At 37.4% G+C, this 26,333-nt stretch overlaps 1 non-coding gene across 1 annotated transcript; it reads left to right on the top strand.

The window, feature by feature from the left end:
* The first annotated feature begins 22,692 nt into the window (after positions 1-22,692).
* On the top strand, positions 22,693-22,799 carry LOC131822895 (U6 spliceosomal RNA). The gene has a single exon (XR_009350377.1). It is a non-coding gene; the product is annotated as a U6 spliceosomal RNA (small nuclear RNA).
* Positions 22,800-26,333: the final 3,534 nt, after the last annotated feature.

Below are 26,333 nucleotides of genomic sequence, written 5' to 3'. Positions count from 1 at the left end.
TTTACTTTAACCCATTTGGGTTAGTTTTTATGAACAGCATAAGATAAGGTCCAATTTCATCCTTCTCTCTGTAGTTTTCCAGTTTTCCCAACACCAATTATTGAAGAGACTACCCTTTCCCCACGGAGTATTCTTGGCTCCCTTTTCAAATATTATGTGACTGTATATGCAGGGGTTCATTTCTAGATTCTGAGAGGGCTCTCATTTCACCGGTCCATTCTATTGGTCTATTTTATGCCACTGACATACTGTTTTATTTCCTATAGCTTTGTAGTACAGTGGAAATCAAAAGGTGTGATACCTTTTTGTTCTTCTTTCTAAGGTTTCATTGACTATTTAAGGGTCTTTTGTGGCTCCATAAAAATTTTAAGATTTTTTTTCTATTTCTATGAAAAATGCCATTGGAGTTTTGATAAGGATTACATAGAATCTGTAGATGGCTTTGGATAGTACGGATATTTTAGCAATATTAATTCTTCTAATCGATGAAGACAAGATATTTTTCTATTTGTTTGTGTCTCCTCTAATTTCTTAAAGTCTCAGTGTTTTCAGTGCAGATCTTTCACCCCCCCAGTTAGATTTATTCCCAAGTATTTTATTCTTTTTGATGCTAATATGAATAGGATTGTTTTATTTCTTTCTTATTTAGATGTTTCTTTATTAGTGCATAGAATCACAACTGACTTCTGCATGCTTTGCATCTGGCAGTTTTACTGAATTTGCTTATTCCTTCTAAGAGTTTTTGGTGGAGTCTAGGATTTTCTATATATAAGATCATAGCATCTACAAAGACAACTTCACTTATTCCTTTCTGATTGGATGTCTTTTGTTTCTTTTTCTTGCCTGACTGCTCTGTTTAGGACTTTGATTGGAATAGAAGGAATAGAAGTAGTGAGAGTGAACACCCTTGTCTTGTTCCTAATGTCAGGAAAGGAGCTTTCAATCTTTCAATATTAACTATGATGTTTGCTGAGGGCTTATCATATAGGGCCTTTATCATGTTGAGATATCTTCCTTCTACACTGTGTTTTTTTTTTCATCATGAAAGATGCTGTATTTTGTCCAGTGTGTCTTATCCATCTATTAAGGTGAGCATATATGGGTTTTATCTTTCATTCTATTAATGTAGTATGTGTAATTTGTTGACTTGAGTCTGTTGAACCATTCTTGCATCCCAGGAATAAATCCTGCTTGATCATTGTGTATGATCATATGCAGGCTTGATCCAAGCCCACAGTATCTCAGGGGCCCAGCCACTAGTGCATTCTCCTGTGACAGCACAGTCTCTTCCTAACCATGCAAAAGCAGTGGAGTTTGAGGATAGATGTCAGGACAGCAGTGCACAAGTACACAGCTGGTGAGAGGGCATATACTGGTAGGAATGAGTCAGAGGGGTCCCACCTGCTCTTGTGTTCTACAGCAGCAGAGACCTGCTCGGGCTGCCAGCATGGTTCCTGGCTCTAGTGGGGTAGCTGGGAGAAATCAGAGAGGAATGTAAGTGATTGACATTAGTGAATGTGAATGCCTGTGGACCGAAAGCTAGTGAAATCTGCAGAAAGTAGTCTATGGCAGAAATGTTGGTCATTGTTTTTTTCAGGACAAAAATGGTATATTTATCTGCTGAGCAGGTCACTGTGAACTGTGATTGCTATCTCTGTGTGGGTACTGGTAGACCTTGCTATCCTTTCTTGTCCTTTGCCATCTCTGTATGTCTCAGTTTTGCTGGCTTGGGTTGGGTGAAACTGAAGTGAACCCTTTGTACAGTGTTCTGCAAGTCTAGAGAAGTTTTCATTCACTGTGTTCTTAATTTCCTGGTAAGGGGGAATTTTTCTAACTGAGAGTTCTCTGTTGGCACAGGCTGTTTATGGGGGGGGGGGGTGGATAATGCAGGCAAAATAAAACTGTCTTCGTTCTGTTTTGTGTGTGGTATTCTCAGATTTTTTTGTACTATTGAAGTTTCTTCAGAGGACTACATAGCTCTCCCAGAGGTGTTTGTTTTGTGACTTTGTGACATCTAATTGTTAATCTTTGTGGGGAGACTGAAGCTGGGGTCTCCTAGGCTGTTAATTTGGTAATGCCACTTCTAGACTGACTTTCTTAAAAAGCATGACTGTGAATTATTTCCATGAGTTTGGGGACATAGTCACACTTATTGACTTTTCATATGCTTACTTGTGATAGAAAAGCAAGAAATCTACCAACCCATTTTCAGTTTTATGGGAATAAAATCCTAGTCTTAGTAATTCCTGTAAAGTTCTTCCAACCAAAAAACTCACCCAGAAGTCCAAAAATAGTATTTTCATATTTTAAACATTTATTTCAGGTATCTCTTCTGTTTGTATGTTACATTTCCCTAAGAGCTTAAGATAATCACTTCAAAATAGCTTCAGATGATCAAGGGTTCAGAACAAATAAATGAAATTAATAATTAATGCAGAATAAGTATTGTTATTTTGGAAGCAGTATGGCCTTTCAAATCCTTTGAATAAGGCTAGTACCTCTCTAAATCTGGGATTATAACCTAAATCAAAGCAGAGACATTGGAATAACAAGTCATTCCAGAGAATTTCACCAAGAAAACAACAGGCTGAGACTCTTTCCTACTTAAATTTATATCTGTCATTCTGGAATTTTCATTCAAATTTTACAAAAGGACTTTATTCTATGAAATCAAATATTGTGTTGCCATATTGTCCCTGATAATACACTTCACAAAACTTGTGACATGACTGTGTACAGTGTCAAATGAAATTGTGCTATAAGCAAATTTGGTTTGGCAAAATAGTTAAGAAACTGCAGCATAAAATCTGTTTCAGATGAAGTATTAACTTCTCTTTTCTTTGAAATATACAAATTCAAAAAACTAAACATCAGAACAAAGCATTTACAGAACTTCCTTCTTTCAAAGATAAAGTGTTGGAGAACTATCTCCTTTAACAAAACAGGTTTTGTTCTGGTAGATAACAGCATGTTTCTGAATAATGTGCTTGATCAAAAATCTTTTAATTTATACATTTTAATTGACTTTCTACTGATGTTTTGCTATAAGAACTGATAATCTAGTCTCCTTACTTTTTTCTGCCACATTCCATTCTATGATCATAATTAAGCTATCTGGACTTCTTGACTGTAAAATTTATAAACCACTAAACAATGTTTACCTAGTCTATGAAAGTATCGTTTACTGAAAAAAAGTAGGATATAGTGATAGCATTAATTGCCATACAAATTTTGAATTATCTTGAGATTCAGTGCACTTTTTCTTTTCTATTCCTTACTTGTTCTTATCCTCCCCTGCCCCGTCCCCGGTTCAATTTTCCCTGTTCAAGGATCCTATCTAGATTACCACATTACATTTAGTTGTCAGGTTTCCTAAGTTAACTCTTGGTTGTAACAGTTGCTCAGACTTCCCTTGTTTTTGATGACCTTGTCAGTTTTGAGAAGTACAGACCAGACAATCTGTAGAATGTCTCTCAACTTGAATTTGTCTGATTTTTTTTTTTTTAATAATTATAGTGGAACTATTATTGGTTTGGGGGTAGAAGCCCACAAAAACAATATGTCATTCTCATTACATGATCTCAAGAGTATTGTATCAATTGTATCATATCAATATGACATTGCTATTGATATTAACTTTGGTCATCTGGCTAAAGTAGTCTTTATCAGGTTTATGTCCTTTGTGTACTATACTCTGTGGAAGGAAGTCAGAATGTACAGCCCACGCTGATGCTGAAGCTGCTTAAAGACAGATTACCTACATAAATTTGGAATTCTTCTGTAGGGGAGGTTTGTTTAGTCTCTCTCATTTATTTATAGAAATTTCTGAACTCATGAATATTTACCTTATACTTTGCTTTATTATCCAGTATTGTTTTATTTTTTTGCTCAAATTCCTCCAGCTTTGGACATTGGGAACTCTTCCATGGGCTTCTATGTCACTTTGTTAGACCCCATCATTGTGTGTTTCCTTTTAAGAATTTCTTGCTTTCTGGAACTCAAGATGCTCCAGAATCATATAATGTATTTTGTGTTCCAATCTTAGAATCGCCATTTACCCAGGGATTCCTGGTTCTTTTTTTTTTTTTTTTTTTGGAGATATTAGAAACTAAGATCTGAACACTAAGTATGCTCATTTTTCTTGGGGGATTGTTGCTTATTGACCCATTCACCTGACAAAGCAGGAAAACATGTGTGACTAGTAACCAAAGTAAGTACATGTATCTATAAATAACTCTGTATGCAGTCATCCATATCTATATTAAGCTAAACATGAGTTCACACTGATGTTTTCAATTCTAATCCATTACCATGTAGATCAGCAAGACTTCTCCCCTTGCTTATCTCTAACTTCTCACTTCAACAACTTATATAGTTTTATAAATGAATTGTCATTTTGTAATTTTACAATTAATAATTTGCTTTATAGGTTGGATGTAATTGTATAAACAAGAAATACAGCATTTAGCACATTATCTATATTGCCATGCATGTTTTCATTTACCGTGAAGTTGATGGGCATTCAAGTAGGAAACAAAGGCAGAAGAAAAATTATTAAATTTCTTTACTACCTACAGCCCATTGGCAAGTCCTTGAAACAGTCAGAATGACATTCCTCTCATTCCTCTCATTCCTAGGCAGTGACTCAACTGCCTAGATGTTAATAATTTGCTATGGTCAAAAGGCAACCTAACATAACCCCCCAACCACCACCCCCTGCCCAGAATCCTGTAGGCCTACTTTAACATATAGAAATTCCTTTAAAAATTTCCCTTATCTCCTAATCCCCCCAAGATTTGGTTAGCAACCATCCCCCAAGCATATGGCTCACCAAAATACATCTGAAGGGTCTCATGACTAGTTTTATTAGATGGTAATAAATTACACCTTCCCAACAATAGCTAGCCCCCTCAAAGTCCTAGAAATCTTGCTTCCAAAATTCCTTAGAGACTTATGCTGTCCCTAACCCCTTCCCAACTTGGAAATATATAACGGGCCACTCCTCATGACCCCATTGCAACTCTTTCTGCCCACAGATCCTGTGCCTGTGCTTTAATAAAAGCATTTTTGCACCAAAGATGCAAAGAATTCTTTCTTGGCCATCAGCTTTGAACCCTAACGCCATGTCCTATGCCAGGCATTATACTCAGACTGTTTTGGATAACTCATTCTTTTTCTAAAATTTTCAGACCCCTTTTGACAAGTCTGTGAGTAATTAACTTGGAATGTCACCAGAAATATTATGTGCTTAATGGTCAGAAGGGTTTTTTCTGGCACCCAAATGACCTTTTGTTCACAGGACTTCCCAACTGGCCCTTAGGGGGCCAATTTACACATTTTCTTTACATCTAGAGTTTTAAATATCATACATTATTTTCTCTGACTTATATGCACCTCTGTTCTTATTCCATTAAACTACTAAATTTTCATTAAACTATGATTAAAGACATGGAGAGAAACATTATATACAGATATTCTATGTTCTTCAGTTTATATTCACACCATTAATATTTTTTCCATCTAATCTAATTACCCAAGGTAATTGATAGAGAACATAAAAATGTACCTTCAAGGAATATAAATTACGGAACAGTTAAATAGAAATCTTCTCTAAGATTGTTGTATCAAATTCACATTTTTTTTAGTCAATTTCTTTCTTATAAATTTACCAGAGCACAATTCTTTCTATGTATGTTCCAGTGCTTCACCTGGCAATAGCATGTTGGAATCTAGTGGATGATCAACTGTAGGACAACCAGAGCCAATATTCTGTCATTTGAGTTTGTAAGGATTTTGTTTTTTGGGTTTTTTTTTTCTGTTTTTTTTTTCTTTTCTTTTTAAGGTTTTATTTATTTATTTGACAGACAGAGATCACAAGCAGGCAGAAAGGCAGGCAGAGAGAGAGGAGGAAGCAGGCTCCCTGCTGAGCAGAGAGCCCGAAGTGGGGCTCAATTCCAGGACCCTGAGATCATGACCTGAGCCAAAGGCAGCGGCTTAACCCACTGAGCCACCCAGGTGCCCCTGTTTTGTTTTCGTTTTCATTTTTCAGAATAACAACAGAATTTGAAATGTTAAGCAGTCAACTTATAGCACTGGGGGGGAAAAAAAAACAGTAACAAACACCAATCACCCCATTCTTGCTGAGGTGTTACTGTGGGCCAGCTCTGCACAAGAGTGATGTAGTTTCAGAATATAGGTGAGGTATTGTGTGGTGATCCAGAGCTGATGGCCAAGAAAGAATTCTTGAGATGTTTTGGTGGGAAATGGTGGTTTTAATTAAAGCACAGCAAAAGGACCCTGGGCAAAAAGAGCTGCACTGGGGTAGTGAGGAGAAATCCATTATATACTTGGAGTTGGGCAGAGTGTGTGTGGGGGGGGTGGTAAGGGAAAAGGCAGGTTTTCTAAAGAACTTTCATATGCTAAAGAGGACTTACAATATACCTGAGCCCTTGCCATTGTCAAGTTGTTTTTTCCTTCAGTAAAGCATTAACATGAAGACAGTTGGGAGCTTCCTGGAGGAACCATATTCTCTCTGCCTACCTCAAGTTGTAAGGATATTTACTTTTATCTACATTTCCTTCCGGAAGTTGGGTTATTGAATAGAAAAAAAATTTTTTTTCTTGTAAATCACTAAGACATTTGTAAACTGAGGTAGACTCTTTTTGTTTTGCAGGACTGTAATCTCTATAGGTTGACCATTTTTTTTGTTTTGTTTTGTTTCATTCTTTGTTTTTTTTTTTTTTATTAACATTTAATGTATTATTTGCTTCAGGGGTACAGGTCTGTGATTCATCAGTCTTACACAATTCACAGCACTCACCCTAGAACATACCCTTGCCAATGTCCATCACTCAGCAACCCTATCCTTCCCCCCCTCACCCCCAGCAACCCTCACTTTGTTTCTTTGGATTAAGAGTCTCTTATGGTGGGGCTCCTGCCTGGCTCAGTGGGTGGGGCCTCTGCCTTTGGATCAGGTCATGATCTCAGGGTCCTGGGATCCAGCCCTTCATCTTACTGGGCTCTCTGCTCAGTGGGGAGCCTGCTTCCTCCTCTCTCTCTCTGCTTGCCCCTCTGCCTACTTATGATCTGTCTGTCAAATAAATAAATACTCTTTTAAAAAAAAAAAGAGAGAATCTTTTATGGTTTATCTCCTCTCTCCCTCATACCATCCTGCTTCATTTTTATCCCTCCCTGCCCCCCATGACCCGCCCATCCTGCTTTTCAAATTCTTCATATCAGAGAGACCATATTGATGGTCTTCATCACATATGATAATTATCTTTCTCTGATTGACTTATTTTGCTTAGCATAATACCTTCTAGTTCCATTCAAGTCTTGAAAATGGCAAGATTTCCGTTTTTTGTTGTTGTTGTTGTTGTTTGGTGGCTCCCTAGTACTCCATTGCATATATATACACCACTTCTTCTTTATCCATCCAACTGTTGATGGACATTTAGGTTCTTTCCATAGTTTGACTACTGGAGACATTGCTTCTGTAAACATTCAGGTGCACGTGACCCTTCGGATCACTACATTTGAATCTTTAGGGTAAATACCCAGTAGTGCAATAGCTGGGTCATAGGGTTGCTCTATTTTCAACTTTTTGAGGAACCTCCATACTGTTTTCCAGAGTGGCTGCACCAGCTTGCTTTCCCACCAACAGTGTAGGAGGGTTCCTCTTTCTCTGCATCCTTGCCAACATCTGTCGTTCCTGACTTGTTAATTTTAGCAATTGTGACTGGTGTGAGGTGGTATCTCATTGTGGTTTTGATTTATATTTCCCTGATGCCAAGTGATGTGTGATGAAGTTCTAGAACCTAGGTGAGGTTCGGTGGGCTGAGGTCCAGAGCCGATGACCAAGAAAGAATTCTTGAGACATCTTTGGTGCAAAATGGTGGTTCATTAAAGCAAGGGGACATGTCCCATGGGCAGAAAGAGCTGCAGCCCCAGGTTGTGAGGGATGGCAGGTTATGTACCCTGAGGTTGGGAAAAGGTGAGGGAAAAGGGGGCTTTCTGATGGAGCTTGCATATGCTAAAGAGGGCCTATAAGGTGCCTGGATTCCTGAGGTCTTGCAGCTTGATCAATGTTGTCTTTTGGCAAGCCTTTCACATTTCTGCTATCAAGCGTCTTTGTTAGTGAGATTTGATTTTAGAAGAAATTTAATTTTATTTAGGGCTTGAGGAACTGAGTTATTTGCCTCTGGAAATTGTGCTATTATTAAGATAGCGTCTTTGTTTTAAATCTCTAGGACATTTGTAAACCAAGGGAGACTCCTGTCTTGCAGGATTGTGATCTCTGCAAGTTAACTATTTGTTTCTCATTTATGGCAGTCAGGAGTGCTTGGGGACTGTAACATATATTACTGAGGGGAGGGGAGCAAGTGGAGAGGGGGTGCAAGGTCCCATCTTTTGCTTTGTCCTCAGTCAGCCTCCTGCTCCCTCATCAATGTGGAACACTTTTTCATGTGTCTGTTGGCAATATGGAGGTCTTCTTGCAGAAATGTCTGTTTATGTCTTCTGCCTATTTCTTTATTGGATTCTTTGTTCTTTGGGTGTTGAATTTGGTAAGTTTTTTTATAGATTGTGGATACTAGCTCTTTATCTGATATGTCATTTGCAAATATCTTCTTCCATTCTGTCAGTTGTCTTTTGGTGTTGTTGACTGTTTCCTTTGCTGTGCAAAAGCTTTTGATCTTGATGAAATCCCAATAGTTCATTTTTGCCCTTGCTTCCCTTGCCTTTGACGATGTTTCTAGGAAGAAGTTGCTGTGGCTGATGTCGAAGAGGTTGTTGCCTGTGTTCTTCTAAAGGATTTTGATGGATTCCTAGCTCACACTGAGGTCTTTCTGATGAGGGAGTAGGAGGCTGGCTGAGGACAGAGCAAAAGCTGTAAAAAGGAAAAAGTAAAATAGGTTCTTTGTCTCTTTGGTTAGGTTTATTCCTAGGTATCTCATGGTTTGGGGTGCAATTATAAATGGGATTGACTCCTTAATTTCTCTCTCTTCTGTCCTGCTGTTGATGCAGGACATCAGCATCAGAAATGCAACAAATTTCTGTGTACTGATTTTATATCGTGATGCTTTACTGAATTCCTGTATGAGTTCTAACAGTTTTGGGGTGGAATCTTTTTGGATTTTCCACATAAAGTATCATATCATCTGCAAAGAGTGAGAGTTTGACTTCTTCTTTGCTGACTTGGATGCTTTTTATTTCATTTTGTTGTCTGATTGCTGAGGTTAAGACGTCTAGTAGTATGCTGAATAGCAGTGGTGATAGTGGATAGCCCTGCCATATTCCTGACCTTAAGGAAAAAGCTCTCAGGTTTTCCCATTGAGAATGATACTTGCTGTGGGTTTTTTATGGATGACTTTTATGATATTGAGGTATATACCCTCTATGCCTATGTTGTGAAGAGTTTTGATCAAGAAAGGATGCTGGACTTTGTCAAAAGCTTTTTCAGCATCTATTGAGTATCATATGGTTCTTATTCTTTCTTTTATTAATGTATTGTATCACATTGATTGATTTGCAGATGTTGAACCAAACTTGCAGCCCAGGAATAAATCCCACTTGATCACGGTGAATAATCCTTTCAAAGTACTGCTGGATCCTATTGGCTAGTATTTTGGTGAGAATTTTCACATCTGTATTCATCAAGGATATTGGTTTACAATTCTTTTTGATGGGGTCTTTGTCTGGTTTTAGGATCAAGGTCATGTTTGCCTCAGAAAATGAGCTTGGAAGTTTTCCTTTCATTTCTATTTTTTCAAATAATTTTGGGAGAATACGTATTCTTTCTTCTTTATATATTTGGTAGAATTCCCCTGGGAAGCTGTCTGACCCTGGGCTCTTGTTTATTGAGATATTTTTGATGATTGCTTCAATTTCCTTACTGGTTATGGGTCTGTTCAGGTTTTCTATTTCTTCCTGGTTCAGTTGTGGTAGTTTCTATATCTCTAGGTATACATCCATTTCTTCCAGATTGTCAAATTTGCTGGTATATTGTTGTTCATAATATGTTCTTATAATTGTTTGTGTTTCTTTGGCATTGGTCTCTTCTCTTTCATCCATGACCATTTGTGTGGTTTCCCCCTCCCCCTTCCCTTAGCTTTGGGGCAGTTGGGAGTGCCTGATAAATTGTCACACCTATTCATAATTGGGGGGGCGTAGGCGGCAGGGAGGGTTGTTGTGGAGTGTCAGCTTGTGCTTTGTCTTCAGATTGCCTTCTGCTCCCTCAGCAATAGGATTTTTTTCATTATGTGCACTATCTTATGAAATATTCATTAAGTTATTTATATTATTTCAAGATCATGTACCAGTCTGGAAAACTCAAGCACAAAGTCAGCACCCACTATTTTTTACTTAACTGTCCCATTCCATGTAGTGGTTTTGGAATTGTTGACCTGCACTTCCATTGTAACCAACTTTGTCAACTAGGATAGTTTTTTTTTTTTTTTAAGATTTTATTCATTTATTTGACAGAGAGAGAGAGAGAGATCACAAGTAGGCAGAGAGGCAGGCAGAGAGAGGGGGAAGCAGGCTCCCTGCTGAGCAGAGATCCCGATGCAGGGCTCCATCCCAGGACCCTGAGATCATGAACTGAGCTGAAGGCAGAGGCTTAACCCACTGAGCCACCCAGGTGCCCCATCAAGGAGGATAGTCTTAAGTACTGTTCTTTTTCCCTTTAAAATTCCTACAGAATCCACTCATTTCCAGAGATACTTAGGTCTGCACCTTTTTTTCCTTAACTCCTTCAGTGAGGTTGTTTGTCTTTAAATTACTTGTCATACTCTGTATTCTATCTTGGGAATCTCTCAATCTCCTAATTTCTTTAGTTGTATATCTTAAGGCTTACACTTTACACTATAAAATTCTATTAGTTTTGAAGAATGAATAGTGTAATTTCCATGCTAGTACAATATCATATAGGAAAACTTCACCACCCTAAAGCATCCTCTGCATTTCCTCTGCTGAATTTACCTCCCCTTCCCCACTTAAAAATCCTTGGCAACACTGACCTTTCCAATGTCTCCATGATTTTTCCTTTTCCAGAATGCCAAACAGCTAGAATAATATAGGAGGTAGCCTTTTGGGTTGGTTTCTTTCACTTAGCAAAATGCATATAAAATTCTTTATCCATGTCTTTGTATGGCTCAATAACTCATTCCTTTTTATCACTGAGTTGCATTTCATTGTATGAAAACACCAGTTTGTTTATATATATACCAACCATCTTGGTTGCTTTTGGCAGTTATAAATAAAGCAGCTATAAACATTTTGTAGACATAGATTTTCAAATCAGTTGGGTAAATACCTCAGAGCATGATTGCTGGGTGATAATGTATGATTATGGTTACTTTTGTAAGAAACTAACAATCCGTAACCAAAAGTACTTATAGCATTTTGTGTTCCTATGGGCAATGAATGAGGGTTTCTGTTGTTTCACATAATATACTTGCCAGAATTTTGGGGTTGTCAGTGTTTTGGGTTTAAGCCATTCTGATAGGTTTAAGACAGCATCTCATTGTTGTTTCAATTTGTGATTCCTTAATGACAAATTATATTGAACAACTTTTCATGTGATCTGTATATCTTCTACAATACAGTGTCTCTTCTGATTTTTTGCCCATTTCTTTCTTGGGCAATATGAAAACAAGAAAACAAGGGCTGCTTGTTTTCTTATTGATGAGCTTTAAGAGTTCTTCATATATTTTGGATACAAGTCTTTTATAAGACTTGCAACCTTCAAATACAGCAATAATATGCTGGGCAACTACAATTTAAAAATTCACCATGCAAATTACTTAGAATACAGAGATGAACTATGTTATTGTTGTTGTTTTTCCTGCAAGAAGCTTAAAGAGGACATTAAAAGATTAAGAGACAAAATAAAAATAAGTTTTTAAGGATGAGCCTGGTGGTGGGTGCATAACCAACGAATTCTGGAGTGTGGGGGGTATGGTGCATAACCAGTGAATTCTGGAACACTGAAAAGAAATTTTTTAAAAAATTGGTTTTTAATGGAAGGAAAAAAGCACCATATAAATGATATAGCTGACTAGTGATAGTGGTTCTCATGGGAAAACAGAGAGCTAAAAGGAATTTGAGAATGTAGCATCTAAAAAGAGTTTCCCCAACAGTCGAATACAAAAATAGTTATTTTGAAGTGGTAGCATTGGGAAAGAGTAATGGTTAAGTGATCCTGCTTCAGAGCTGAGAGAGAAGAATGGAGAAGCTTGTTTGTTGTAATCAAGAAAAATGAAACTTTCAACTTAAGTGGTTTTCTGCTCTTCTCTGTAAATGGCAAATAAATGTGTCATTTGGAAGCTAGAAACATAAATTAATCACAAAATAATGATGTAATTAGTTCGACTACGTATAGTGAGACTGGTATATCTGAGAATAATATAGAAAAGTGACTAAGACACAAAGCACTGTAGTTGAAGTTTCAAAGCATCTGACTCAAAGTAAACTAGGTTTTCTTAGAGCATAGTACTGCTCATTTTCTATGGACAGGATTATCCCAATTTCAGGCTGAGTGGAAAGTACCTCTTTTCTCCCTCAAATTCCCCATGTATACTCTTGTGCCTGAAATTCTTTTGTGGGCATAACTGACTTTTACTCTTCATTAGGCACTTGGCCTGAAATGCCAAAAACAATGGCTCTATCTCCCAGTCAGACAAAAAACTTTGTAGTAAGATGTGAATGATCAAGATAAGATCTCCCATCTGAGAAAAGAAAAGTTGATAATGAGGAAATGCCAGGAGAGAAAAGGAGAGGTTTGGAGATGATAGTTAGGTAAAGAGGAAGAAAAGTCCCCTCCCTTACTGCTTAATCATAAACCAGGCTTGCCTGTTAACTTCTGTGGTCACTACTTTTAGTTTCACTGTGGTGCCCCAGTGTTTTACATGGCCAATTACCTACCACCCTCTCTAGTGTCAGAAGCAAAACAACAGCATTTCAAAAGGCAAACACACTTCAGCCAGTCATTACCTGTCCTGGGTGGAACAAGAAATTAAGCAGATAGAATACACAGGTGTGGCTTTGCATTATATTTTATATGGACTGACCTTACCAGGAGGGAGGTAATTCTTAAGCAGATGACTACTTCCTTTATGCTAATTCCAAGAATAGAGCTCTGGAAAGTCTTATTCTTGGAGAAGCCATTTCAAATCTATGACTACTCCGTAGGGGCAAACAGTTGATATTCTTAAAAATTCATTTCTGGTGCTTTTGGCTATATCACTTCTTCTTATATTCTATTACCATTAAGGTAGAAAATTTTGCTTTTATAGGAACATAGAAGAAAGAGGTCTACTCTGGAAATCCCCAGATATTTAAATACCATTTATTCATCTGTGTTTTAAAATAAACACCAAACAGTGTATGTATGTGTGTGTGTGTGTGTGTGTGTGTATACTCATGTAACACAACTGTCTTGTTACATGAGTAATGTGGAAAAAATATGACTATGAAAAACTGAGGAAAACCATGAAGAGTACAACAGACAGTAAGAAAAGATCTTTGTTCCTCAGGATGCCAGACTTGCTATCGAAACTCATTTTTGTATGTTCCTTTATTTTCCACTTGATAGTTTTCTGCTGCTTCAAAAAGCACAGAATTCTTTTTTAAAACAAAGTTAACAGAAATATGTATTTTCTACAATTTCAGCGCCATTCCTCTGGGAATTTCTCTGGAAGGGACTATCAACTTGATACACAGGAGTCAGTTCTAAATGTACCGTATCTCCAAAGAGGCAGTAAAATCTTTATTTGAATTCCTATCCTCAAATATATTTAATGTAACATTAGATATGGCTAAGACCTGAACACATCTTTATCATTTTGAGAATGGAGATTGTGGGGGTGAATTTTGCAATTAAAATACAGTGATGGTTGCCACAATGGCCAAAAATAACACACCAGGTCACGTCTCTGTTATTCTTAGAAGTCCCTGAGGAAATTCCCAGCCTCATAAGAAAGTTAGGCAAGACTTTAATAGGAATGAAGGGTCAGAAAGTATCAAAAGAGTACATAGACACTGCCACAAAGAGAGTGAGAACAAAACTTGTTTTGCAGCTAGAAAGAAACAGGTTGCGAAGCTTCTGAACTAGAAAATCACACATAAGAAGAGCAGAGATTGACCTAGGGATGCAAGGGGTAGTTATCCTGGTTATGCAACTTACAAATTACTGGGGTTTCCACCCCTCAGCCTGGCTATGAAGATTTTTTCCCATCAACCTGTTATTGATTCATCCCCTCCATTTTGGAAGTTGCTGGAAAGGGAATGACAAATCCAGGGGCATACCTCATTAGCATAAATTGGTTGGCCAGGTAATTGCTTCTTCTTACAGTGTGTCCTTAAGAGTTTAAGGCCTTTAGGGGGTCCCCCAATAATAGACCACCCCAACAAGCTAGGCACACAGTTTTAGTCAGCCTCCTAAAAGGGCTCTGCTCCTCGACCTTCCCATATCAGTTGGCCCACTGCTAAACTGTGTTTTCAGTTTGGTTAGGCCAATAGATGGAAACAGAACTGACTCCTCTCTCTCCAACTTTCCTGTCCTGTGACATGCTAATTCCTCTATTCCCAGAAGTTGAAAAGAGCCCTTCTTTATCTTCTCCATTCCAACATATGCACTTAGATATCTTTGTTAATTTTAGTGTTAAGAAGAAAAATATTTGAAATTTGGAAAGATGGCTGCACAACTTCTCAGAGCCATACTAGAGTATTTTCTGTCAAGCCCATGTAAGTTAAATCTCTTTCTCTCTCTCCCTAGTTGATGTAGTTTGTTGTTGTTGTTGCAGAATTTTTTATTGAGATATAATTGACATAGACCATTACAGTCATTTCAGGTGTACAATATAATGATGGGGATTACAAATTACATAATAGTGGATGTAATGTTGTTTGATTTCCTTTTTACTATAATTGTGTCCATCCTCTGCAAAGTTAGATGTTAATTTGTAGAGGCTTGATCAGTGCAAATTGCTTTTGTCCTTGAGTGATACAAATTAGTTTTGTCCCATAGAAAAAATAACATCAAGTGTTAAAATTTTATTACCCTGTGGGATGCTAATCAGTTTTATCTAGTTTTGTAATTTAGTCCCAACATTCTCTTTTCCTACTGGTTACCTATATCTCTCCTCTCCTTCTTTGAACCAGTGTTTACCATCCCTTTAGTTTTCTCAGTAATGAATAAAATAACTCATTTGGCACTTTCTCACTTTATGTCCGAGCCACAGTTTTAAATGATTTATTAAGGGGCACCTGGGTGGCTCAGTTGGTTAAGCATCTGCCTTCAGCTCAGGTTGTGATCCCAGGGTCCTGGGATCAAACCCCACATGGATCCTGAGATTAGGCCCTACATTGGGCTTCCTGCTCAATGGGAAACTGCTTCTCCATCTCCCTCTGCAGCTCCCCCTGCTTGTTCTCTCTCTCTCTCTGTCTCAAATAAATAAAATAAATAAAATCTTTTAAAAAAAATTTTAAGAAGAGATCAAGATTCCATCACTGTAAAAGTATAACATAGTTTATAACTTCATAGTCACCAAAAAGATTAGTATACACTTGGATGACAAGTTATGCACATGAAATTTTTGGTAAAACCAGATAGTGTGAAAAGCAGTGTTTATGCATTAAATGATGCAGTGATATAATTTGAGAAAAGCTTACTATATAAGAAGGTGCTATGTGTGCTATAGGAACAAGTGAATCAGAAGTTTAAGAAGGAAACAGTCATCTCTTAAGGGAATAAAAAGTGCTCTTAAGCAGTGATGAGATACTAACTCATTTGTTGTGATATCATCTCTAAATTGTCCATAAATTTTCAGAAGAAAAAAAAAAAAAAAAAAAAGATTTCCCTACTGTGGTTCTCAGGAAGGCTTGAATTTCTAAAGCTCCTCTCAAGAAATAATGCAACCTAGAGCAATATCAGATTTCCTGAGCTTATCATTTCACTTAACACTTGTAAATGAAGGCATTTTATTGCTTAATTAACATTATCAAAATAAACATTATGGGAAACCTTGTTGTTTTCAAATATGAGGTCAACAAAACCACAGAATTGACATTGGCAGAGCTAGTAAGGCCACACTATGAAGTGCAATGGTACAGGCTTACCCTGCCCTAAATACAAATTCCCACATCTGTCTTGTTTCCTTCCTCCTTCCCATAAATATACTTTGAGTGCTTAGATGAGGTTAGTCATTTGACCAGGGACTATAGATAAAATGGTTAGGAGGCAGACACAGTCCTTTGCTCAGATTGGATTCTCAACCTAATGAGAAAGTCAAACAATAAACTAGTAATTGGACAAAAAAAAAATTGTAATTGTAAAAGTATTACAAAGAGAATACATTAACCTATTAATACACATAAAAACAAAAGTTTATAAGATAATGCTTATCTTTTTTTTTTAAGATCTTATAATTTATTTGACAGAGAAAGAGAGATCACAAGTAGGCAGAGAGGTAGGCAGAGAGAGGAGGAAGCAGGCTCCCCGCTGAGTAGAGAGCCCGACACAGAGCTCCATCCCAGGACCCCCAGACCATGACTTGAGCTGAAGGCAGAGGCCCAACCCACTGAGCCAGCCATGCCCCCCAAGATAATGCTTATCTTTATAATGTGCAATTCACACCAACATTTTTCTGTTCCATTCTGCCCTATTTCCTTAAAAAAAAAAAAAAAAAAACAAAAGAAAACCGCTATTCATAACTTCCTAAACTTATTTCATAACTTAGTACCAATGGGGTAGGGACTTTGACTTAGTCAGAAAAGTCAGAGAAGCCTTACCTAAAGAAATGATGATTGAGCCAAAGTCAAAGGATGAGTAAGGTTCATTATGTGGAAGAAGGGAGGATAAATCATTAGAAGATAGAGCAAATGCAAAACCTGGGGACAAGAGGAAATAGATGTGTACTTGGGCTTAAAGTAAGGACAGTATCTGCAATGCAGAGAGCAAGGAAGTGGATGGTGCCTGATGAGGTGGACAGACAGATGGCTTCACCTGATTCTCTGATTGTAAATCCCATCCATATGATAATCACTCCCAACTTTACATAATCCAAACCAAACCTCTTATTCAACTACACACTCCTATATCCAGCTGTGTAATACTTTAAATTTTCACTTGCATGAACTAATAAGAATTTCTAACATTAAAAGACCCAAATAAAATTTTAAATCTCAAACCATTCCCCATCTAATCTTGAATTTCCCTATCTCAATGACCGCAACTTCATGCTTCCACTTTGCTTAGGCCAATCTCAGAGGCATTCTTCATGCATCATGTATATCATATCTTGAATCCAGTACATCCTCAAGTCCCATTAACTCTACCTTTCAGGATACCCCAAACCCAAAAACTTCTCAGTAGCTCTAAGGATCCCACTATAAATGAATTACTGAATTACTGTAAAAGATCTCACACTGATCTCTTCCCATCTTTTTTCACTCCCTTGTGTCCTATTTTTCACGTTGCTCGTGGTATACTTTTGTAAAATGAGAGAGGTTATTTCACCCTTCTGTTAAAAATCCTCCAAATGGATTCATCATCCACTCAGAAAAGATCTGAAGTTCTCTTTATACCCTACAAGTCACAAATCCTGTAATCTTACCACCTCTAACTACTTCTTACTAATAATGCTCAGATACACTTGTTGTTTTTTTTTTTTTTTTTTTTTGTTTTTTTTTTTTAAATATACAAAGCAAACTCCTACCTTGGGACCTTAGCACCTACTGTTCTCTCTGCCTGGAATACTTTTTTTTTTTTTTCTCCTAAAGCCTTTAAGTTTGTCCACTTATTTCAGGCTTTTGCTCAAATATCATTGCATTAGGGTCTTCCTCAGAACACACTTTATAATACACACACACACACACACACACACCTTTTTCCCTTAATTCATCAATTATCACCTCCAATAGAATGCCAGTTCCTTGAGAGTTGTGCATATGCAAAGGGGACCTTGGGAGAGGCAAGGAAGACTATCAGGCATCAGTTACTTGAATGGGTTCTGCTGTCACAAGGCTTGATTTGGAACTCCAGTTCCACCACATTCCCATGTGACTTTAGCCAAGTCATTCAACCTCTCTTAACCTCTATATGCCTATCTAAAAATGGGCTAAAAGATGAACACTAAAGAACCTCTCTAAACCTCTATATGCCTATCTAAAAATGGGCTAAAAGATGAACACTGCAGACTCTGAGGAACTAACTGAGGGTTTTGGAGAGGAGGGTGGTGGGAGGTTGGGGGAGACTGGTGGTGGGTATTAAGGAGGGCATGTATTCCATTGAGCACCGGGTGTGGTGTATCAACAATGAATTCTGGAACAGTGAAAATAAATTTAAAAAATAAATAAATAATTTGTAATAAATGGGTTAAAAGAGTTTGTTGTTGGTAGGACTAAATTAAGATAATTCATAAAATGTACTTTGCACAAAGTAGTTGTCATAAAATATTAGCTATTGTTTATTATTACATGATAGAGTGGGGCTGGCTAGTGGTGAAATAAAGAAAGAGAAAAAAAAAAGATATCAAGAGCCAAGACACTGGGCTTACTCTGGAGCAAATATTTAGATAAGTAAGGCCTTTCTTACCTATTAAAATGCTTGTTTAGAATAAGAAGTAAATGGCAACAGGACTGACAACAGTCGCAGTATTTCTAGTGTTGACCTAGCTAGACCTTTAGTTTTCATGAATAGAGGTGAGGCATAATTAGATCAACTGTCAGATGAAAGAGGAAGGTAGTTGAGAAAAACAAAAAGCCTGATTCAGCAGAGGATTTAGTGCGTCATGTAACACCATATCCTGTTATTTTTTCAGCTATTAACCAGTATCATGTGTCCTAGCAGCATAAGGATAGTTAAACCTAATTTATTCAACGTCAGCAACCATTGCCAGAGGCCACTAACTCCAGCTTTAGTGAACATGGTCATCAAATGATGAAGAAAAGTCCAAGTGAGAGATCTCTTTATAATCCCTGCGTTTGGAGAAATGAGAGATGTATTATAGCATTATGTAAATACAGAATTATATTTCTGTATTCAATCACAATAATAAAGAAATCAAAAAACTCTGTAAGGATATGTTTAATTATATTTACTCTGTCATTTCTATCTCTTACTCATTTCTCCAATATGTATACCTTTAATATGTTGGTAAATCCAAATATTAGCTTACATCCAATCATACCATTTGAGATTTCTATGATTCATAAGCATGCTCAAATCAATTTGGAGCCAATTCACAATTTTAGTATTTGCCAAAACATTAAATACTAAGATTTGCATCACAAGTATCAACATGATGAAGGCAACCAGGTTGGTGAAAACTCTCTCACAGATGACTATCTCAGAAACGGAAATGCACAGTTGGGTATTAATATTGTTTTTATTGGGAATCTCCTAGTTGGCACTCCAACATCTCATACTCCTAAATCAACAGACAGCTCATTCTTACCTGTGTCATGAAGTATCAGGGGTTTTCCATAAGCTCAATATTTGATGAGTTGGCCAGTAGCAAATAAGTCTTAAGTAAAATATTGAAGCAAAGTAGTCTCATTGTTGAACATGAAACAAATGTTTTATTGTAAAATTTGAGTTTTAAATCACATCTGCTGTGGCACCCTGGGGCAAGGTATCTGCTCTGAAGATGGATGTTAAGTAGACTTGGAAAGGCTCCCCCTAAGTGTGTCCATCCATACAGAAAGAAAAACAATGCAAGTCCCTGTTTTGGTGGTTAACTGTGGCATAAGCAAAACAGCCATCAGTCTAGGGCTTAGCAGGATGAGGTCTGGTCCAGGCTGACAGCTGAGTGGAGCAATTCCCCTGTCAAGTCTTTCTGTGATAAGAAGAGAACAAATAAAGAAACGAAACAAGGCTGCCCTGTTGATAAAGCAGGAGGAAAAGTCTCTGATGCTCTTTAACTCCTCATACAAGGTAGAGTGTTTGCCTAGTCACTGAGGCACAGAGGCAAGCACAAAACACGTGAGAAGGGCAGATTATTTCTGGTCAGTCCTTTTCTCAATCTTGATAACTGAGACAGCTTCTTACCTGCCTGGAAACTAACATTTGAAAATGGTTTAGGGGTAAGTGGAAATGTAAATTCATGAGTCGTTTCTAGAGAATAATAGACTTCATAACTTAATAACATTTGATATGCTAAAAGCCCACGTAACATGATAGCCTTTAGGGTTTTAAACATGGTGTGCTTTAGGCATCTGTGATGCTTCAGATGTAGAGAAGGAGAGAGGAATCACACATTTCACCATCTCAGACATCACTATACCTAGATAGAATTCATGGAAACATCCTCTGCATGGCCGCCAGATTGTGAACTAAAGGGTTACATGAACTAAACAAACTAAAGAGTTCATTTTGGACCTCTCTATGTCTGCTGGTCTCCACAAGACCACCTAGAGATGATGGGGCAGTTGTTAAACCACTTCTCTTCCTTTATCAGAGCCTCTATATGAATACATAGCACCTGAAAGAGAGGGACACCTAGGGTTTGTGGGAACTGTCCAAGGTGGCAAAGGAAGAGGATCCCTTAGGAACTAACCTCTAAATCAGTACTTATGGTTACCAAAGTTTAAAAAAAAAATTAAAAAGAGGGAATTTTTCAGTACATAGAAGCCCTAGTTTTTTTTTTAATTTTTATTTATTTTTTAAAAATTTCAGTGTTCCAGAATTCATTTTTATGCACCACACCCAGTGCTCCATGCAATATGTGCCCTCCATAATACCCACCACCAGGCTCACCCAACCTCCCACCCCTCATCCCTCCAAAACCCTCAGATTGTTTTTCAGAGTCCACAGTCTTTCATGGTTCACCTCCCCTTCCAATTTCCCCCAACTCCCTTCTCCTCTCCATCTCCCCTTGTCCTCCATGCTATTTGTTATGCTCCACAAATAAGTGAAACCATATGATAATTGATTCTCTCTGCTTGGCTTATTTCACTCAGTATAATCTCTTCCAGTCCCATCCATGTTGGTGCAAAGTTGGTTATTCACCCTTTCTTATGGTTCATAGTATATATGGACCACATTTTCCTTATCCATTCATCCATTGAAGGGCATCCACAGTTTGGTGACTGTGGCCATTGCTGTTATAAATATTGGGGTACAGAAGGCCCTTCTTTTCACTACATCTGTATCTTTGGGGTAAATACCCAGTAGTGCAATGGCAGGGTCATAGGGAAGCTCTATTTTTAATTTCTTAAGGAATCTCCACACTGTTCTCCAAAGTGACTGCACCAACTTGTATTCTCACCAACAGTGTAAGAGGGTTCCCTTTTCTCCACATCCTCTCCAACACTTGTTGTTTCTTGTTTTGTTAATTTTGGCCATTCTAAGTGGTGTAAGGTGGTATCTCAATATGGTTTTGATTTGAATCTCCCTGATGGCTAGTGATGATGAACATTTTTCCATGTGTCTGTTAGCCATTTGTATGTCTTCACTTGAGAAGTGTTCTGTTCAGTTTTGGGCTATAGTTCAGGACCAGTGATTGGATGGGTCCAATCCTAGGGAAATATAGCTAAATAACCAGCTAAAAGAGAAAGAGATTGATGAAAATCTATTGACAATGTTCTCATCTGGAAGTTTTTCAATGACCAAAGATTTTGAATATCTCTGAGTCTGTGGCCTTACTATTAAAGACTATTGAAGAGATATTTGGAATATGGGGAAGAAAGAAAAGGAAAGGGAAGGAAAAAGAAATGAAATGAAATGAATGAAAAAGAGATATGTCTGTTAACTCCACCAAAGGACAGGAGAAAACAGAAATCTCTTATGTTCTGATGCTGAAAAGCTATTTCTGAAGACAATGGAGAGAGGATTAATGAAATAAATTCTAGAAGATTTTAGAAGATTTAAGTTCACTTAGAAAATATGAGAACAAATGCTAGCTGAAACTAAATAAGTCTTCTGTATAGATATAGGTGAGCTGAGAATGCTGAGTGACCACCCCCATCACCTTAATTTTTGGTCGCTATAGCTAAAATTTGGGAGAATCAAGATAGGGAAGTGGTATTCAGGGCTTAAAATGGGGACAAAAGGAGAAGATTACAAAAACATTCCTGGAAACTCAGCTCATACCTTGGTTATAAGCACTGATGTGTTCAGGACAGCATGTTGAAATCATGCCTTCCACATTAAACCCACATTTGGGTTTTGTGGCTAGCCAGGGTTCCTTCCCTAAGTAGAGTTAACATATCCTCAGTCCTTGAAAAACCAAGGTCCCAGTGGCATACTCATGTATATCTCTGCTACCACCATGAGGCAATTTAGTTACCCACCAAAGGAGTACTGCTTGGAACTAAGAAAAGGCCTCTCTGAAGGAGAGAAGGGATAAAACAGGGATAAAAATAATATAGAAATTTAGTCTGTTAAGGACAAAGTAGACTCTGAAGTACTAAACTCTATTCTCTAACTGATAAGCCTCTATCAGTTAGAGAATAAACAGGATAGAAGAAAGGAAAATTTCTAAGACTTTTTTTCTGATTACTATCTGACTTCCTATTACTTAATGTTATAAGACAATAGGTTTGCCCATTATACAGTTGGTGATCAATAATGTCTGTGAAATAAATGCATTGTTAAGTTAATGAATGGGTCTTTGTTGTTTGAGAACTGGTGCTTTTCTCTCTGTACATTACAGAGAGACTAAAATTATTTGATTAAATTGCAAGATTGTAGTGCTCACTTCAACAGCACATATACTAAATTTAGAAATATACAGAGTAGATTAACATGGCCCCTGTGCAAAGATTACATGAAATTACATTAAGTATTTCATATTTTTAAAAGGATTAAGAATATATTTATCTAGATGAGCACAAAATAATGTATAGAATTGTTAAATCATTATACTCTATACCTAAATTTCATATAATTAGTATAACTAAGTATACATTAATCATACTTTAATTTTTAAATTATGATATTATAACAATATAGGATGGATCATATAAAAGTTATATCACATGGGAATCCAACATGAGCTATAGTAATAGTGACATTGATAGGATTATTTTTATCCTGTCTAAGGTCGTAGTACATTATCACAAGAGTAGTCTGGTAAAAATCAGTTACCTCACCTACTTTGAGGATCTTTTTCAGAAGACCCTACCAACTAAGTCCAAATAGCTTTTAACTGATGAAAGCTAAATGATCTGTGGATAGTACAATATATCAAAGGAAAATTCATGGCTAAGGTTCCTGTACTGTCTCTACATGAAATGAATGCTGGCTATTTACAAGGCAAATGACATCAAAATGTTAAATGATTGTGAAAATATTAGAATAAACATTGGATAATTGCTTTATTTAAGATTAGTGACCTAGAGACATCTGTTATATTAAAGTTCTTGGCTAACAATTGGCCAGAGGTTAGTATAGGATCCCACCATTCAAATACCTTACCAACTGAAAAATAATCCTGAAAAAAGCACGTGAATATCTGTTGAGTATGATACTATTAATTGTCTACCTAAGGCTGGCCAAAAAGCTTGTCCCCCATGCCAAGAAACATGAATTTTTTTGGCTTGCTACAAAATTAGTGTTTGTAATTAAAATGCTGGGTACCAGCAGATGATGAAAACTAGAGAAAATCCTCCTTTGTCTCTTCAGAGAGGTTTTTCTTGCATTTAAATAGATGTCTCAGGATGTGTTATCAGAAGCCCCTGAGAGGTTTCAGCACTTACTGAAGAAAGTATTTGTGGTGAGACTCATCTAGAGGAGGTAGGGTAACTCCAGCAATGGGCAGTGGCAGTGATGGTGGCTACATCTTGTTTCAGCTGCAGCAGTTCTCATGAAAGCATCCACTGCCCAGTATTACAAGTGTGTAGGACTAATGCAAACTGTGGTGTCCATGACCATTGGCGGAAGCTTGTGTTGTCTGCACCAGCCTGGTTCTGCTATGTGGTTTTGGACATTTTTCTTGATGTGTATGTTTTGAGACTGGTTCTTCGGCCTTGCTGGAAATTGTGTGAGCCTGTCAGTATCTTTTGAATGCATGTCTTTTTTTTGCTTAAATTGTTATTTGTTATCTGCTAATGATCATTGCTCTAGCAGAATATTAGAATCACAGGAGAGTCAATATGAAGTCTCTTTGACTAGGTCTCTGAAAAGAGCCAGTTTTGTGAAGTTTTTATATATGGTGTGAAGCAGATTTCACTCCTGACAGAGTGAACAGCAAGAGGAAGTAATAGCTGATAGCACTCTCTAGCCACATTCCACCAAATATGGCATAAAGGCTTTCTCTGGAAAGCAATGTGGCAAAGTGAAAGAGCATGGGCCTTGGAATCCAAAACTACTATTTGCAAGATATGTAATAAGACAGTGAAACTCTCTGGAACTGTGTTTTCCTTATATGTACAAAGAGTAATAGCAGAATAGCATTTGTTTGGCAGGCCTGTTATAAGAATGGAAGAAAATCAATATAAAGTACTCATCCAAAACCCGGAGAGAAGCAAGGATCAGAAATCCAGGGGTGCCTGGGTGGCTCAGTGGGTTAAGCTGCTGCCTGCAGCTCAGGTCAGGATCTCAGGGTCCTGGGATTGAGTCCCGCATCAGGCTCTCTGCTCAGCAGGGAGCCTGCTTCCCCCGCCCCCTCTCTCTGCCTGTCTCTCTGCCTACTTGTGATCTCTCTCTGTCAAATAAATAAATAAAATCTTAAAAAAAAAAAATCCAGAAAAAAGGAAGTGTCTTGAACATGAGAAGAAATACTCTCAGGCAGCAGACCACTAAATATTAAAGTACTCGAGTCACTTTTCTAGAACATGACTTCTTTCTAGCTCTCTTGCTAGGTAGATTCCATAAGTCATTCTTCATGCTGGTGTCACTTACACAAGAGCTCCAACACAGACCAGTTTTCTGAGTTTCAGACTCCAACTTCCTCCTTGATACTTCCACTGGGATATGTCACAGGCATTTCAATCTCTATCTGTCTTAAAGAGAATTCTTAATTCTACAACCATCTACACATGTTCCTTCTCCAGTCTTTTGCCTCTCACAGTATTAGCATACACTCCATTGTTTCCTTCAAACAACTAGGAGTAATTCTTGAATTTTCTTTGCCTGAATACAACCCATCAGCATGGGGAGAAGGTTGTATCTACAAAGTGTATTCATAATATTCCAGGATCTCTAAATCTCCATTTAATATTTTCTCCATCCACCTCATATCTCTCATCTAGACAAGAGGATGGCCTACTTCCCTAAAGAACTAGATGGTAAATAATTTTGCTTTGCAGACTCTGTGATCTCTGTCATAATTATTTAATACTGTCATTATAGCATGAAACCAGTCATAGCCAATGTGCCTACAAATCACCAATGGTTGTATTTCAATACAATTTCAGTTACAAAAATATGTGGCAGGCCCATGAACTATATAGTTTGCCTAAAGTTCACCTAAACTGTTAGAGTTGCCTTCTAACTTAGGTTTCTGTGTCTAAATTTTACACTACTGTTTCAAGCAGAAGTTAGATGTTTTCTAAAACATAAAACAACTCATATCTTCTTGCAACATAAAGTCCTTTAAAAGCTTTATACTGGAAATAAAATAAAGTATGAATTCTGTTCCCTGGTCTAGAAATTTTTGTACAATTCAGCTTATTTATCTTTCTGACCTCACTCACAGTACTCTTCCTCTTTCTAACCAAGCTCTAGCCATCGTCAGCCTTCTTTTAGTTATTAAAACACAAGCTCCTCAGCAACTCTTAGTTTGTTCCCTATAGTTAGGAGTCTCTTATATTTTACCTCCCTCTCTGATGGAAGAGAGTTGGGTTGGGGAGAGGGTAACTGGGTGATGAGCATTAAGGAGGACATTTGATGTAGTGAGCACTGGTGTTATATGCAACTGATGAGTCACTAAGTTCTTCCCCTGAAACTAATGATACACTATATATTAACTCACTTGAATTTAAATAAAATCTTAAAAAAAAAAAGATTTATGATGTTCAACACACACACACACACACACACGCAAGGTCTTTCCTACCTCTGCCTGAAGCCCTCTTCCCTAAGCTGTATGCAGGACACTGTCATATGTATGCATCTGGTTTAAAATATCATCTCTTCAGTGGCCATTATTTGAATGTAAGTCCAGCCCATATTTCCTTTTCCCATGCTATAAAACTCTGCCTCCTTCATAACATCTATTGAATATTGCAATCTCTATCTTATTTCCTTCCTTCTTTTATTTTGACTTCTTTCATTAGATTATAAGTTGGCCACCCTGTTCATCATTGTATATTTAGCTTCTAGTGCTCCTAGCTCAGTGGAGATTTTCAAGGAATAGAAATTGAGCATAAGAATTAATGAATTGGAAAGA

Source organism: Mustela lutreola, chromosome 1 (assembly GCF_030435805.1).
Source record: "Mustela lutreola isolate mMusLut2 chromosome 1, mMusLut2.pri, whole genome shotgun sequence".
Taxonomy (NCBI): domain Eukaryota; kingdom Metazoa; phylum Chordata; class Mammalia; order Carnivora; family Mustelidae; genus Mustela; species Mustela lutreola.
This window is presented reverse-complemented; position numbering and strand designations above follow the sequence as displayed.